Here is a 17,361-nt window from a genome sequence, read left to right as displayed (position 1 = left end):
TGCGGAATACTGCTATTAGAGCTGTGCTAGGGCAGTATGAGCGGGTACTAAGCAGCCTAGAGGAGATGGCAAAAACTGCATCCAAGAGCTTCAACTGCCAGTGGCTTATTCGAGCACTTCAGCAAAGGCAAGACTGTGTTGGGCCTCACACTTGCCTCTGCTGTTCTTGGAGAGCTTGAATGTCTAAACATTTCACTGCAGAAGAAAACTCAGACTGTCTCTGGTATGCAGGCTGCAGTCGAGTGTGTGCGGTCATCTCTTAGGGGCAAGAGAAATGACGAAAGCTATCTTGCACTGTATGAGAAAGCAACAACATTGATTGACTCTATTGAATCCATTGAATCCATTGAGACGCACTCAAGACGATTTGCTGGCAAAGCAGTGGATCACTTTAGGGCAGAATTTTTTTGTGTTGGATGGTGTGGAGGTTCAGTTTGGTGACCGTTTTGACCAGGACAGTCTAAACGTCCTGCAAAAGTTGGAAAGAGCGCTTCTCACGGGGGAGTTGGATGAGTCTCTAGATCAGTACCCAGAGCTGAACATAGATTCTCTTTCAGTGCAGATCCCTCTCTTTCACAACAAATACCCCTGTAGCAGCAGTGGAGAGGCAGCAGAGGTCCTCAGGAGGCTTCCAGTGGAGGTGCAGGGGGTTGTTTGACCAAGTTGAGGTGCTGATCAGAATTTTGTTTGTGGTGCCAGTGTCTTCATGTGAGGCTGAGAGGAGTTTCAGTGCACTCCGCAGGTTAAAGACTTGACTACGGGCTAGCATGGGCCAAGAGAGACTGAACGGCGTAGTTGTCTGTAATGTACATAAAGACAGGCTGGACAGTCTCAAGAGGGAAAATATCTGCCAGCAATTTGTTGGATCCATTGAAACCCGCAAACATATGTTCGGTTCTTTTGTTCAGTAGTGTGTATAGCAGTGAGGGGTACTAGAACCCCTGCATATTTTGAGGCAAGGCAGGCAAGGTTTTGAGCGGTCCTCAGGGACCTCCACCCACTCTATATTATATGTAAAGTTACTGGAAACCTTGTGGTACTGAATACGTTCATTACACTTTTTTATTTCACAGACCCCTTGCAATTACACCAGGGACCCCTAGGGCTCCATGGACCCCTGTTTGAGAACCCCTGGTGTATAGTATGATATTTATTATTTTGTTTAGTAGTTTTCAGTTTTTAGTACATGACAGTACACTTACTAATTATTTATTTCATGTTATTTTATTTAAAATTGCATACTTTGTGTGACATACTTGTCCATAGCTGCTGTTTGAAGAGTTGAGACACTGACTGAAGGATATTTTGGTTGATTTATTTGGGTTATTCATTGAAGTTGTCACGTCCTGGCCAGTCTAAGGGTTAATTGGTATTGTAGTTTGGTCAGGACGTGGCAGAGGGTATTTGTTTTATGTGGTTAGGGGTGGTGTGTTTGTTGTAGGGCAGTTGATTTAGGTATTCCGGGGTTTTTGGGCACTGTTTGATTTTCATGTATTCTATGTTGATTCTAGTGTGTCTGTTTCTATGTTTGGGTTCATTGGGGTTGGGACTCTCAATTGAAGGCAGGTGTTGTCTATTTGCCTTTGATTGAGAGTCCCATATATGAGGGTGTGTTTGTGTTTGTCTTTTGTGGGAGATTGATTTTGCACTGCGTTTTATATAGCCTGCAAAACTGTCATTCGTCGTTCTTGTTGTTTTCTTGTTTTCTCGTGTTCAACGTCATTTAATAAATTAAGATGATGAGCACCAACTCTACTGCGTATTGGTCCACGTTCTCAGACGACGATTTCTCTATATCATCGGAAGATGAAGAAAGCTGTGACAGAATCTCCCACCAACAAAGGACCAAGCAGCAGAGAAAAAGGGATGTCGAGTTGGACTGGCGGGAGAGATGGACCTGGGAGGAAGTTCTGGACGGGGCTGGACCTTGGCATCAGGCTGGGGAATACCGTCGCCCACGGGAAGAGATCGAGGAGGCGAAGGCTGAGAGGCGGCGGTTTGAAGCCATGGCGAGGAAGCCGGAGAGGCACCCCCAAGATTTGTTTTGGGGGGGGGCACACGGGTAGTTTGGCTAGGTCTAGGAGGAACCATAAGCCAGCTACCCGTGAGTACATGGTGGAGCGTAGGAGGTGGAGAGCGCCGTGTTTCACGGAGGTGCGCAATATCTCGCCTATACGCACGCACAGCCCAGTCCGCCCTGCACCAGCACCCCACTCGTGCAGGGCTACTAGTCTCATCCAGCCAGGACGGGCTGTGCAGGCGGTGCGATCACGGCCATCTGCGCGCCTCCATGGCCCAGTCTTTCCGGTTCCTGCCTCTCGTGCGGACCCAGAGGTGCGTCAGTCCAGTAAGACTCGTCCTGTTCCCGCTCCCCGCACTAGCCTGGAGGTGCGTGTTCTCAGGCTGATGACCCCAGTACCAGCACCACGCACCAGGCTGACAGTGCGTCGGCCCGTCAGTCAAGAGGCGCCAGAGCTGCCCGCCAGTCAACAGTCACCAGAGCTGCCCGCCAGTCAACAGTCACCAGAGCTGCCCGCCAGTCAACAGTCACCAGAGCTGCCCGCCAGTCGTACGTCACCAGAGCCGCCCGCTAGTCAGGAGCCGCCAGAGCCGCCCGCTAGTCAGAAGCCACCAGAGTGGCCAGACTGCCCGGAACTGCCAGAGTGGCCAGACTGCCCGGAACTGCCAGAGTGGCCAGACTGCCCGGAACTGCCAGAGCGGCCAGACTGCCCGGAACTGCCAGAGCGGCCAGACTGCCCGGAACTGCCAGAGCGGCCAGACTGCCCGGAACTGCCAGAGTGGCCAGACTGCCCGGAACTGCCAGTGGCCAGACTGCCCCGAACTGCCAGAGTGGCCAGACTGCCCCGAGCTGCCAGAGTGGCCCGACTGCCCCGAGCTGCCAGAGTGGCCCGACTGCCCCGAGCTGCCAGAGTGGCCCGACTGCCCCCCGGGTCTGCCAGAGTGGCCCGACTGCCCCCCGGGTCTGCCAGAGTGGCCCGACTGCCCCCCGGGTCTGCCAGAGTGGCCCGATTGCCCCCCGGGTCTGCCAGAGTGGCCCGACTGCCCCCCGGGTCTGCCAGAGTGGCCCGACTTCCCCCCGGGTCTGCCAGAGTGGCCCGACTGCCCCCCGGGTCTGCCAGAGTGGCCCGACTGCCCCCCGGGTCTGCCAGAGTGGCCCGACTGCCCCCCGGGTCTGCCAGAGTGGACCGACTGCCTGGAACGGCCAGAACCGGAGCCACCTCCAGATATAGGTGGGTTGGGGAGGGGGGGTGTAGCACAGTGGCGTCGTTGACGGCAGCCACCCTCCCTTCCCTCCCTTTAGTAGGGGGATTTTTTTTTGGGGGGGGGGGTTGTTGTTTTTCTTAAGGTGCTTCCGGGGTTAGCACCTTTAGGGGGGGTACTGTCACGCCCTGGCCAGTCTAAGGGTTAATTGGTATTGTAGTTTGGTCAGGACGTGGCAGAGGGTATTTGTTTTATGTGGTTAGGGGTGGTGTGTTTGTTGTAGGGCAGTTGATTTAGGTATTCCGGGGTTTTTGGGCACTGTTTGATTTTCATGTATTCTATGTTGAGTCTAGTGTGTCTGTTTCTATGTTTGGGTTCATTGGGGTTGGGACTCTCAATTGAAGGCAGGTGTTGTCTATTTGCCTTTGATTGAGAGTCCCATATATGAGGGTGTGTTTGTGTTTGTCTTTTGTGGGAGATTGATTTTGCACTGCGTTTCATATAGCCTGCAAAACTGTCATTCGTCGTTCTTGTTGTTTTCTTGTTTTCTCGTGTTCAACGTCATTTAATAAATTAAGATGATGAGCCCCAACTCTACTGCATATTGGTCCACGTTCTCAGACGACGATTTCTCTAGATCATCGGAAGATGAAGAAAGCTGTGACAGAAGTAGTTATTTTGCTTTTAGAACTGTACTAATTTTTAGATTTTTGTTCTTGTAAAGCTATTGTAGTAGACTCAGGCCAGTGGCACATATTTAATGACTTTATAAATGTATCAGAAAAAGTAGAATTAAAAGGTCAGTTCAATACGGAGAACAACTTTGTGATGTTACTCAATGGAGATTATTTTAGACGAGATCACACCATGTTCATTGTATTTACGAAAACTGCACCCATACAGTGTACAGTACCATTGCCACCTACTGGCCTTTCTTGGTATTGCTGGTTGTAAATACAAATACCTGCAGACATACTGGACTGATAAGGAACACTGCTATAACTATTATTAGTAGTAGTATTATGATGATTTAAACATTTGAACAAGTTGGGACAACCCTTCTGTTAACTACTGTACCTATCAATTATCCAGTAGTAGTAATTATGGTTCCTCAATATACATTTAACATATTACAACGTAGGCTATGTGTTACAGCACTACTTTTGGTGTCCCCCTCAGGAATTGCTCTTGAGAAAATGTAATGTTATTGTCCCCTCCAAAGTTGATGTCAGATTTTCGCCCCTGGGAACAGACATGAGACGTATGTGGCAGGGTCTCAAGGCAATCACGGATAACAAAGGGAAAACCAGCCACATCGCGGACACCGACGTCTTTCTTCAAGACAAGCTAAACACCTTCTTTGCCCGCTATGCGGATACCACAGTGCCATCGACGTGTCCCACTCCCAAGGACTGTGGGCTCTCATTCTCCGTGGCCGGCGTGAATAAGACATTTAAGAGTGTTAACCCTAGCCGCGTCCTCAGAGCATGTGCAGACCAGCTGGATGGAGTGTTTATGGACATATTCAATCTCCCCCTATCCCAGTCTGCTGTCCCCACTTGCTTCAAGATGTCCACCATTGTTCCTGTACCCAAGAAAGCAAAGGTAACTGAACTAAATGACTATCGCCTCGTAGCACTCACTTCTGTCATCATGAAGTGCTTTGAGAGGCTAGTTAATATCACCTCTACCTTACCTGACACCCTAGATCCACTTCAATTGGCTTACTGCCCCAATAGATCCACAAACGATGCAATCGCCATTGCATTGCACTGCACACTGCCCTATCCCACCTGAACAAGAGGAATACCTATGTAAGAATGCTGTTCATTGTCAATTGCTCAGCCTTCAACCACATAGTACCCTCCAAGCTCATCATCAAGCTCGGGACCTGGGTCTGAACCCTGCCCTGTGCAACTGGGTCCTGGACTTCCTGACAGGCCTCCCCCAGGTGGTGAAGGTAGGAAACAACACCTCCACTTCACTGATCCTCAACACAGGGGCCCCACAAGGGTGCGTACTCAGCCCCCTCCTGTACTCCCTGTTCAACCATGACTGCGTAGTCGCACACATCTCTAACTCAATCATCAAGTTTTCAGATGACACAACCTTAGTAGGCCTGATTACCAACAGCGCCTCTTCAACCTCAGGAGGCTGAAGAAATGTGGCTTGGCCCCTAACACCCTCACAAACTTTTACGGATGCACAATTGAGAGCATCCTGTCGGGCTGTATCACTGCCTGGTACGGCAACTACACCGCCCTCACCCGCAGGGTTCTCCAGAGGGTGGTGCGGTCTGCCCAACGCATCACCGGGGGCACACTGCCTGCCCTCCAGGAAACCTACAGCACTCAATGTCACAGGATGGCCAAAAAGATCATCAAGGACAACAACCACCCGAGCCACAGCCTGTTCACCCCGCTATCATCCAGAAGACCAGGTCAGTACAGGTGCATCAAAGCTGGGACCGAGAGACTGAAAAACAGCTTCTATCTCAAGGCCATCAGACTATTAAATAGCCATCACTAGCCGGCTACCACCCGGTTACTCAACCCTGCACCTTACAGGCTGCTGGTCTATATACATAAACATGGAATCACTGGTCACTTTAATAATGTTTACATACTGCTTTACTCATTTCATATGTATATACTGTATTCTATTCTACTGTATTTTTTTTACAAACATTTATCTATACCCGCAATAACATCTGCTAAATATGTGTGTGTGACCAATACAATTTTATTTGAATTTGACTTAATTTGACTTAATTTGACTTAAGTGTCTCGAAAATGTGTTTAGTATTAGGATGATAATTTGTGTGGTGTTTCATACCAGAACCATTCATTGGATGTTTAAAAAATAGCATGTTGTTACTGTATATTACCCAAAGACTAAAATGTACTGTATGTAAGGATAACATTTATTCATATGAAAATGTTATCTGTTCTATGGCTGCACAGTTTGAACATACTTCTTCTCTGGTTTTCAACGTCTTTTGGACGTCACAATTATAACCTAAAGGCACTTTTTGTATTGTACAAATATGAAAGGTTATTGTATTGTATGCATACATCTCTAGTATATCTCTTCAATATCCTTGTCTAAGGCATTGCAAGAGGCTACACAATTGCTGGGGCTTTTGAAGCAGATGGAGGCTTGAGAGAAGGGCCAAGTAGACCAGCATGGCAGTACTCTAAGCAATGAGTTGTCCTGTTTCTAAAGCCAAACTTCAAAACAAAAAGCCAAAGGCATATTAAAACAGTACAGAGCATTACTAGTTAATGGATGGTACAAATGAGCCGATCAAAGTGTTGAGAGCATACTATTCGATCCCAACCCTGCAGGTTGATTCACAGTAAAGGAGCCGCAGCATGCTATCTGTCCACTCCTCGGGGGTGAAAGAGCACAGTGCTTGTTTTAGAATTCCACCCAGGCCCTCCCGTGGCTCTCCTGTACCAGATGCTGCTGAGAGGATATTGGCCTCCTGCCTGCTCTGCTGTTCATGTTGTCTCTACACCATGAGAGCCAGTGCTGAGGTGGAATCCCAAAAAGGTTGGGGCCACAAAAACGACCCTTCAGATTTCATGCTATGTGCACCGCGTCCTCCTGAGTCCTGGAACATGTGCTCGGCACACCAATGACCATCCCTGGAGTGGAACGGTTGGATTGAAGGGCTTTAAAGGACAAGCTGGGTTTAAACAAGCCTGGTTCTCAATTTGTCCAGTCCCTGTAATCACACTCTCAGGCAACATGGTGATTATGTTTGACCTTACCTGGTCAAATACAGACGATAAACAAAGGTTGGGAAATATGGTGGAAATAAGGTTTTGGGTGATACAAAATACAGTTTGTGATTACAAACTGTATTTACAATCAATTCAGCTCTCTTTGTTCTTGTTGGAAAATGTTAGTATGAGTTTTATAGGACCAAAAGTGCCAAGGTGGTGTACTTGGTTCACAAATAATGAACAGTCTTGTCCTGCATATTTGACTTGGGAATCCTTTCAACAGTGCTGAACTTTCCCCCCTTAGAAAGCCTACAGTTTGTGGATGCGTTACAGTATGTGTCAGGATTTGAAACCTCTTTAAGTTGAGTCGGAGGAGAAACAGCCAATGTTCCATATCATAGTCTGACACTTTAATCTCCTGAGCAGCAATTTCTAGCATGACACAAATCCCCATTACTGACATAGATAAGCTCTGGCGCTAAATTACAGAAATTACAAATGTGGATAGACCCTGGTTGTAGGGGATATGGTTTTAAGATGTTTTGGTGGTGATTCTTAAAAATAACATCATCCTCCAGTGGAACCAAACTGTTTTCTACGATTCAGTATAGGAAAAGATTACATAGCCTACCCACATCCAATACTGAGCCTACCCACATCCAATACTAAGCCTACCCACATCCAATACTGAGCCTACCCACATCCAATACTAAGCCTACCCACATCCAATACTAAGCCTACCCACATCCAATACTGAGCCTACCCACATCCAATACTAAGCCTACCCACATCCAATACTGAGCCTACCCACATCCAATACTAAGCCTACCCACATCCAATACTAAGCCTACCCACATCCAATACTAAGCCTACCCACATCCAATACTAAGCCTACCCACATCCAATACTAAGCCTACCCACATCCAATACTAAGCCTACCCACATCCAATACTAAGCCTACCCACATCCAATACTAAGCCTACCCACATCCAATACTAAGCCTACCCACATCCAATACTGAGCCTACCCACATCCAATACTAAGCCTACCCACATCCAATACTAAGCCTACCCACATCCAATACTAAGCCTACCCACATCCAATACTAAGCCTACCCACATCCAATACTAAGCCTACCCACATCCAATACTGAGCCTACCCACATCCAATACTAAGCCTACCCACATCCAATACTGAGCCTATTGTTGTGGAAAACTCGATCCAAAGACTAAGGCAGACACTATTTAATGATATAATAGAAACATCTTTAATCAAGCAGCTGCAGGGGAGATCTATCTCTGATTTCACAGGGAATAACTCAAAGAGTAAATGGTTCCATGTCCCTTATATAGTGAGAGGTGACAATACAATCATATTGTTACACAACAGTTATTTATACAAGTAACAGTTCCAGAACACAATGGCCTTGTGATAGTGTAACTGGCTCTGTACCGGTACCTCTCTGTGTTGTGTTCTGGTAAGGTGTAGGTGGAAGATAAGGCTCTGGACACAATTCTGCCGGTTGTCTCTCTTTTAATGACTGAATGGAATGGATACAAATACAAGGCAAAAGTTACTGCTGCCGTCTGGACTCCACACAAGTATATTTGCCTCTCCTCATCACACTCTGAGCAAACTGAGTAGTAAAAGCATCAACAACAAAAATACATTGTACAAAATGTACATGTTCATCATTTCAAAAGACACATTTCGTTTTATAAATGTTGTACACCAATACACTAATAATTTGCTAATAAGTGCTTAATATTTCTTAGAGAGTGTACTATTGTACCATTATAACGGACAGGTAACAACATGAACGACAGCTAACTATGCACATTAAACATAAAATACAAATTCGTCACATTTCACAACATACCTGAGTGGAATGGATACTGTAATGAAACAGGCAGGGAGCAGGACTCGAACCCTCGACTGTCACGCCCTGACCTTAGAGAGACGTTCTATTTCCTCTAGTTTGGTTAGGTCAGGGTGTGATGTGGGGTGGGCAATCTAGTTGTTGTATTTCTTTGTGTTTGGCCGAGTATGGTTCCTAATCAGAGGCAGCTGTCTATCGTTGTCTCTGATTAGGAATCATACTTAGGCAGCCCTTTTTCCCACCTTTAGTTGTGGGATCTTGTTTTTGTATAGCTGTTAGAAGCCTGCAAGACTTTTCGTTCGTTCGTGTTGTTTATTGTTTTTTTTCTGGTTCACCTTAAATAAAATTATGATGAACCCAACTCACGCTGTGCCTTGGTCTCCTTAAGACGAACGTTACATCGACCTTCGATGAAAGCGCTATCGACTGTGCCGCAAAAGCATGCTCAAGCGGCAGAGTCGATATCCGCGCTTATAAACTCAGGGTCGTTACACTACTCCCTCTTTTCAAAGAGCGCGTCCTCGCGCTAGCTTGCGACTCTACGTCTTATAGGAACGCGCTCACTGGCCAAGCACACGCACTGTCGTGGATGCAAGGTCTGATCACTTCTGACACCAATGTAATGAAACAGCAGGGAGCAGGTCTCGAACCCTCGACCTTCTAGCCCGAAGTCCAGTGCGCTACTGACTGTGCCCCAAAAGTATGCTCCAGCGGCAGAGTCGATATTCGTGCTTATAAACCCAGGGTCGTTACAATACAAATACAAGGCAAAAGTTACTGCTGCCGTCTGGACTCCCATACAAGTATATTTGCCTGATAAAAGACAGTGCAGAATGCCCGTGAGAAAATCATCAGAAAACTCACGATGTCTGCACCTGAAAGAGACCCTCTCCCCTAACAATGCTAACAGTAGCTGAGCTAGCCTTGTAAAGTTGCACTCGAACATTGTCCCCATTCACATTAATATATATTCCTATAAACAGCAATGCAACACTAAATCAATGACGATATAACTTTTACTTGTCTTTTCCTGTGCATTTGTGAACATGTGCATTCAAAAGACTGGAGCATACATAACACATACCTCTCCTCATCACGCTCTGAGCAAACTGAGGAGTAAGAGCATGGCTCCCGTTGATGACATCACAGCATTAACACAATTTTGAAAATAAATACAATAAAATAGTTCACTCTTGAAAGTAATGTAATATATCTGAAAATAACCTTAAAATAATACATGTAAATAAATATGAAAGATTTTCGGTGAAATACACCAAGTATATTTTACACCTGTTACATTAGGATGTAGATATAACAGGACTATGAAAGGCATAACATCACAGTTCAACACAGAACATATGCCTTAAGAAGTTACAACAGCTCACCCTAAATTCTGCCACCACAATTCCCCATTTGTTGCCATGGAAACCGTAAGCATCACCATACATGATATATCTGAGCTGTTGTCAGACAGAACTTAAAGCTTTCTGGTTTCTGGGAAATTGGCATTGACATTTTACACAGAAAGGAGTGGTCTGAATGGAACTACTGAAGGTAACTTAATTAATAATAATAATCTGTGGAAAAGGGAGGTGCCCAAGAACACGAAGGTAACCTGCCTAAATGACAAGCGACCCATAGCACTCACATCTGTAGCCATGAAGTGCTTTGAAAGGCTGGTCATGACTCACATCAACACCATTATCCCTGAAACTCTAGACCCACTCCAATTTGCATACTGCCCCAACAGATCCACAGATGATGCAATCTCTATTGCACTCCACACTGCCCTTTCCCACCTTGACAAAAGAAACACATGCGTGAGAATGCTATTCATTGACTACAGCTCAGCGTTCAACACCATAGTGCCCTCCAAGCTCATCACTAAGCTAAGGACCCTGAGACTAAACACCTCCCTCCCCCTCAGGAGACTGAAAAGATTTGGCATGCGTCCTCAGATCCTCAAAAAGTTATACAGCTGCACTATCGAAAGCATCCTGACTGGTTGCATCACCATCTCGTATGGCAACTGCTCGGCCTCCGACCACAAGGCACTACAGAGGGTAGTGAGTACGACCCAGTACATCACTGGAGCCAAGCTTCCTACCATCCAGGACCTCCATCCCAGGCGGTGTCAGAGGAAGGCCCTAAAAATTGCCAAAGACTCCAGCCACCCTAGTCATAGACTGTTCACTCTGCTACCGCACGGCAAGCGGTACCGGAGCTCCAAGTCTAGGTCCAAAAGGCTTCTCAACAGCTTCTACCCCCAAGCCATAAGACTCTTGAACAGTTAATCAAATGGCTAACTGGACTATTTACATTGTCCCCACCCCACCCCCATTTTTGCGCTGCTGCCACTCTCTGTTTATTATCCATGCATAGTCACTTTACCTCTAGCTGCATGTACATATTACCTCAATTATCTCAACTAACCAGTGCCCCCTCACATTGACTATACCGGTACCCCCTTCATATAGCCTCGCTACTGTTATTTTATTGTTGCTCCTAATTATTATTATTATTTATTTTTACAAGTTTTTTATAAACTTCTGTTTATTTTAGTAAATGCTTTCTTTACACTTTTTTTCTTAAAACTGCATTGTTGGTTAAGCATTTCACTCTACACCTGTTGTATTCGGCGCATATGACAAATAAAGTTTTATTTTATTTTATTCATAGGGATCGAGGTCATGTCGATGGCAGTTTGCACTGTCATATCCAATAGGGCAATTTGGATCCCCAATAAAGGGTGAAACAGTGGCGAAATCCGTCGGGTCATTCAAGTTTCCTTCTGTGGCCATGACCATCTGAGGAGGAGGAGATACTGCTGTTTCGCATAATCTCCTCACCAATGTCATCAGGCATGAGAACAGACCGAGTGACCAGGGTTAGTAGACCTTGCAACATGAGAGTTCCAATGTTCCCCATGAAAACAGATCTCAACCCCAATCGTTATCTAGATTGTTTACAGTGGCTACCACCTACAGTATCTGATAGTTGCAACAGACTCAGAAACCCCATTGGAGGAATCCAGAATGTAAGTACAACATTCTGTCCCCATCACCACACATACCCCTCCATTATCCGCTAGGAGAATATCCAAAGCCTATCTATTTTGTAAAACCGATGTATGTGTAGCCACAAGTTCAGCAGTTAATTCTTCCAAAGCAGTGGCAGTAGCATTAACCATTCTTTCTACTTGATTGGCTAGTTCTTGAATGGAATCAGTCACAGTTGTCATGCCATAATTTGGAATTAATGCAGAGAAAAAAACATTTTGCAGGGCCAACTACAATGGTCCTTCTATACAATTGAAAGAGAGGGGGATTTGGGGGTACTGGGGTAGCACGCACAGCAGGAACAACATAGGAAGCATAGCAGGACCCTGACTAATTTGTAGGCTGATAATAGTACACTTTCCCCCTACACACATACTGTACATAGTTCCATTTACTGAGGAAGTAGGTTTAGCATACACACTGACATTCTTAAGTTTATAACGTATTCCCAATGACATGTTAGGAGGGAATGTTCCAGTTCTCAACAGTAAGGGCAGGGTTATGTTATTGTAGACAGAAAGGTTATACTTACACTGACTTTCCCCCAACTGGAGACCGGTTCCTTTTGCTATATAACACATAACCTGGGGGAGAGTAGGCCAGGGTGATGGGTTGCTTGGGCAGACAGGTGCGATTATTAAAATCGAATCTTCTCATATTAAAAACCTTATTCTCCACCCAATCAAGTTCTCTGTCTGTAAGATTACCTGCTTTGGTCCACATAAATGTTTCATAAGCACAGAGGGGTATCGATAGTAATGTCATAGTCTCAGCACTGTCTGGTAACAATCCACAAACCCAACAATCTGATGTTATAGTCTCAGCACTGTCTGGTAACAATCCACAACCCCAACAATCTGATGGCATAATCTCAGCACTGTCTGGTAACAATCCACAACCCCAACAATCTGATGTTATAGTCTCAGCACTGTCTGGTAACAATCCACAACGCCAACAATCTGATGTTATAGTCTCAGCACTGTCTGGTAACAATCCACAACCCCAACAATCTGATGTTATAGTCTCAGCACTGTCTGGTAACAATCCACAACCCCAACAATCTGATGTTATAGTCTCAGCACTGTCTGGTAACAATCCACAACCCCAACAATCTGATGTTATAGTCTCAGCACTGTCTGGTAACAATCCACAACCCCAACAATCTGATGTTATAGTCTCAGCACTGTCTGGTAACAATCCACAACGCCAACAATCTGATGTTATAGTCTCAGCACTGTCTGGTAACAATCCACAACGCCAACAATCTGATGTTATAGTCTCAGCACTGTCTGGTAACAATCCACAAACCCAATAATCTGATGTCATAGTCTCAGCACTGTCTGGTAACAATCCACAACGCCAACAATCTGATGTTAAAGTCTCAGCACTGTCTGGTAACAATCCACAACCCCAACAATCTGATGGCTTAATCTCAGCACTGTCTGGTAACAATCCACAAACCCAACAATCTGATGTTATAGTCTCAGCACTGTCTGGTAACAATCCACAAACCCAACAATCTGATGTTATAGTCTCAGCACTGTCTGGTAACAATCCACAACCCCAACAATCTGATGGCATAATCTCAGCACTGTCTGGTAACAATCCACAAACCCCACAATCTGATGTTATAGTCTCAGCACTGTCTGGTAACAATCCACATATCCAACAATCTGATGGCATAATCTTAGCACTGTCTGGTAACAATCCACAACCCCAACAATCTGATGTTATAGTCTCAGCACTGTCTGGTAACAATCCACAACGCCAACAATCTGATGTTATAGTCTCAGCACTGTCTGGTAACAATCCACAAATCCAACAATCTGATGTTAAAGTCTCAGCACTGTCTGGTAACAATCCACAACCCCAACAATCTGATGTTATAGTCTCAGCACTGTCTGGTAACAATCCACAACCCCAACAATCTGATGGCATAATCTCAGCACTGTCTGGTAACAATCCACAACCCCAACAATCTGATGTTATAGTCTCAGCACTGTCTGGTAACAATCCACAACCCCAACAATCTGATGTTATAGTCTCAGCACTGTCTGGTAACAATCCACAACCCCAACAATCTGATGTTATAGTCTCAGCACTGTCTGGTAACAATCCACAACCCCAACAATCTGATGTCATAGTCTCAGCACTGTCTGGTAACAATCCACAACCCCAACAATCTGATGTTAAAGTCTCAGCACTGTCTGGTAACAATCCACAACCCCAACAATCTGATGTTATAGTCTCAGCACTGTCTGGTAACAATCCACAACCCCAACAATCTGATGTCATAATCTCACCACTGTCTGGTAACAATCCACAAACCCAACAATCTGATGTTATAGTCTCAGCACTGTCTGGTAACAATCCACAAACCCAACAATCTGATGTTATAGTCTCAGCACTGTCTGGTAACAATCCACAACCCCAACAATCTGATACATTCTGTAGTACAGAGACATTACTAGCTAATTGTAATAAAGTGTTTGACACTGGGGGAAACCCCGTAATGTTCATTTCCTCTTTTTCTTCTCTTCAGGTAGGCGGGGTCACCAGGGTGCAGGTTCAGGTCAGTGTGGTCATCCCCCTGAGGAAACCAGTTCTCGTTGGAGCAGAGAGGTCGGGGAGAGTTTACAAGTATGTTCAGCTTACTAGTACGTTCTTGCTCAAAGTCTGCTACCACCCAGAGGATGCCCACAGCCCCAATGGTTGAGAGTCCTACGGTAAGCAGAGTACCCCTACTGGGTTGTAGGAGGTCCCAGGGTAAGCAGAGTACCCCTACTGGGTTGTAGGAGGTCCCAGGGTAAGCAGAGTACCCCTACTGGGTTGTAGGAGGTCCCAGGGTAAGCAGAGTACCCCTACTGGGTTCTATGAGGTCTCAGGGTACGCAGAGTGCCCCTACTGGGTTGCAGGAGGTCCCAGGGTATGCAAAGTGCCCCTACTGGGTTGTAGGAGGTCTCAGGGTAAACAGAGCGCCACTACTGGGCTGTGGGAGGTCCCAGGGTAAGCAGAGAGCCCGTACTGGGCTGTAGGAGGTCCCAGGGAAAGCAAAGAGCCCGTACTGGGCTGTTGGAGGACCCAGGGTAAGCAGAGAGCCCCTACTGGGCTGTAGGGGGTCCCAGGGTAAGCAAAAATCCCGTACTGGGGCTCTTTCTTCTGGCTCTGCTACTTGCTTATAGTGGGAGGCGTGGATCCAGGTGTCTTTCCCTAAGCACTTTACCACCGTTAGGGTGGTGAGGGCGATCTGATGTGGTCCTTTCCACCTTGGTTTTAAAGGTTTACCTCTGTCGTGCCTTGCTGGAGATGGTGATGTGGACGGTCGTCTGGGGGAGTTTGGGCAGCAGAGACCTGTGAGTGAACAGCTGGAATACAGTTAGTCAGAGCTATACTGTACTTCATCACAGTGTTATCTAACAGATGCAGATCTGGCACTGCAGCTGGTGGTGACGTGGGGGTCCTAATGGGATGGGCCATCAGTACCTCATGTGGACTACTGAGGCCAGTTTTCCTGACTGGGTAGAAACGCGTTGAAAACAAGGCGATGGGTAGCACATCCATCCAGGTAAATCCTGTTTGAGCACATATTTTTGCCATTTTATTTTTCAGATCTCCATTATAGTGTTCCACAAGTCCAGAACTTTCCGGGTGAAACGGTACATGCAAATTTCTCTTAACTTGCATCATGTCACAATACACTGTAGTTATTTCATTATCTTCAAACTTTGTGGTACACCGAATCGTGTAACAATGTCTTGTAACAAGCACTTAGCCACATTCTTTGCTTCCTCATTTGATGTGGGGAAGGCTTCAATACATTTCTAGTAGCTGTCAACCACTACCAACATATCTTTTTTTCTTTTACAGGCAGGCATGTGAACAAAATCAATTTACATATTTATTAAAGGTTCCCAGGGGACTGGTAGGCTAGACAAAGAGGTCAGTACTTGCTTTCATGCATTGTGGTCTTGACAAATTAGACATTGGGCACAGATTTGTGTGGCAATCATAGTACATTTGATTGCATACTATTCTTTTACTACAACCACTTACCATTCCCCCTTTGGACAATTTTTTTTTTTTACCTTTACTTAACTAGGCAAGTCATTTAAGAACAAATTATTATTTTCAATGACAGCCTAGGAACAGTGGGTTAACTGCCTTGTTCAGGGGCAGAACAACAGATTTTTACCTTGTCAGCTCGGGGATTTGATCTTGCAACCATTTCAGTTACTAGTCCAATGCTCTAACCACTAGGCTACCTTTCACCCCAATGTATTCCTCCAAAAAAAACACTGCCAGTGAAATAAAAATAAGCTAAATCTGAATAACAAATACAATTAGAATTACAACCCTTGATAACTCCATAAGGAAATCATTTTATACCATAAGGGAATTCAAGGAACCTTTGTACTTTCTTCAGGGGTAGCACCCTGTCTCTCTCCTTCTCGCAAATGATTTTGTTTGTGTGCCCTTTAAGGTGTGTCCTTTCTAACCGTGAAGAACCTACTAAACCCAAAGAGAAAAACCCCACACGATAAATCAGGCATGGTATTAACACCACTAACAAATATTCATATATATAGATGAGGGGGTTGTGTGTGTGTATGTTGTTGTGTGTGTGGTAAAAATGAAAGGGCAAAAACAAAGAAATGGCCAGGCCTTACTTATTTTGGGTGCTCCTGTAACAGCCAAGTACTGCAGAGTTTTACTAACTGCTCTCCCAAGGCACCTGCCTCAGGAAGAATTTCAAAGGGAGAGACAGAATCATTGTTAAACTCATCAGAAAACATGGTAGTGGACCATGAAGAAAACTTACTTATTCAGTCCTAAAAATGCAATATTCGGTCCTACTACGCCTATATTATAATCTTTCAAATTACTAAGATACTGCATTATTAGAGTGCTATCTGAAAGCCACTAATAACATATTACCATTCGCATACTGTCAGCACACATTCAATTTGATGACTGATAGTACCATGAATCGTTCAACTTGACTGTCTTTATCACTGTCTTTCAATGTTGCCTACTCACAAATTGGTTTAGAACTTAATCGTTGGGGATATCAATGAAAACTCTATCGGGAGTACAATAAGTTGTAGCCTTAAGTTTAGTTAACAAGTCTTTCCCTAGCAAGTTAAATGGCTGAGTGGGTGAATATAGAAAATCATGTTCAACATTCATTGGTCCTATTGAACAGGGCTTGTGTTTGTTTCAAAATGTATTGCTGAGGTTTGAGGAAACCCCATAAGCGTTTATAGTTTTGTTGGTTAGGGGTAGGTCAAGTCCTGTAACTTTACCAAACGTGGATGTAGTGGCTCCCGTATCTACCAACATCGGAATTTCTTTCCCTTGTATTTTTACCATAATGTTTGGGCCATATTGGTCTTCTTTTATCTGTGGGTATTGCTGTATTAAAGATGTTGTTTCCCCTGAGGGGCGTCCCTGTTCTGATCTGTGTCCTCGT

Source organism: Salmo salar, chromosome 16 (genome assembly GCF_965601325.2).
Source record: "Salmo salar chromosome 16, fSalSal1, whole genome shotgun sequence".
Classification (NCBI taxonomy): Eukaryota; Metazoa; Chordata; class Actinopteri; order Salmoniformes; family Salmonidae; genus Salmo; species Salmo salar.
This window is presented reverse-complemented; position numbering follows the sequence as displayed.